This window comes from Phyllobates terribilis, unplaced genomic scaffold (genome assembly GCF_046119375.1).
Source record: "Phyllobates terribilis strain yellow unplaced genomic scaffold, ASM4611937v1 Scaffold_217__1_contigs__length_3308461, whole genome shotgun sequence".
NCBI lineage: Eukaryota > Metazoa > Chordata > Amphibia > Anura > Dendrobatidae > Phyllobates > Phyllobates terribilis.
In genome coordinates this window covers 2,673,346-2,674,240 of record NW_027362977.1, presented here as the reverse complement: position 1 = coordinate 2,674,240, position 895 = coordinate 2,673,346, and the positions used below count along the sequence as shown (strand labels likewise).

At 47.3% G+C, this 895-nt stretch overlaps 1 non-coding gene across 1 annotated transcript; it reads right to left on the bottom strand.

Moving 5' to 3' along the window:
• Positions 1-231: 231 nt before the first annotated feature.
• LOC141214268 (U2 spliceosomal RNA) lies at positions 232-422 on the bottom strand. Its single transcript, XR_012283535.1, has one exon. It is a non-coding gene; the product is annotated as a U2 spliceosomal RNA (small nuclear RNA).
• Between the last annotated feature and the right edge of the window lie 473 nt (positions 423-895).

Genomic DNA, 895 nt, shown 5'->3' with positions numbered 1-895 from the left:
GGGAGAGCTAGAAAGATAGCATTGCATCACATTACATGGCAATGCAATGCACAGTTGCTGAAGTTGAACCAAAATGAGCTTGTAATCTGGCTTCTGCAACTTTGAACATGAAAAATCCAATGAGGAGAAGAAAATCAAAGCCAAAGAGTCCATCCCAAAATCCGACAAACAAGCAAAATGAACAAAAAACATTGAATTCAATTCTTTCTGATTTTAGAAACTGCATTAAAGAAGGGGTGCACCGGTCCTGGAGATACTGCAATACCAGGTCAATGCGTGGAGTGGACAGAGCAAGCTCTTTTTCCATCTCCCTGTTCTAAAAATCCATTTAATATATGGTCCCCAGATAGGGGACGTATCAGATATTAAACTGATAAGAACAGATACTACACTTGATCTTAGCCAAAAGGCCGAGAAGCGATAACCAGAATTGGTTTCAAACTACGGAGCCACCCAAGGATCCTGAAAAGTCCATTTGTGGAGATGAGCTCCTGGACTCCCGTTAAGAAGACATGTTGTCAACCTCTAGATCCCTTACATGCCTGCACTTTTCGGCTTGCTGCTGCTGCAATCCACGCGTTTTAGATCTACATAACTCCACCTCTTTAAACACAGCACCTTCACCCCCTGCTGTTCCCACCCGCCTCAACACCGTTGGAGGGGAGGAGAACCAATTAAGGCGGGGGGTGGGGTGGAACGAGCAGCTGTCTACCCTTAGCAGGAGGGCTCCTGATTACATACCTCTCCTGCTGCTGCTGCTGCTGGCTGTCCAGCAGCAGACTGAAGGTGGCTGCTGCTGTGCACAGGTATATAAAGGCTCAGAGCCTATTATGACACGCGCAGCCAGCGTTCCATTGCCACATTCCATCTACTGCAGGCAGGATACCTGGCTGGC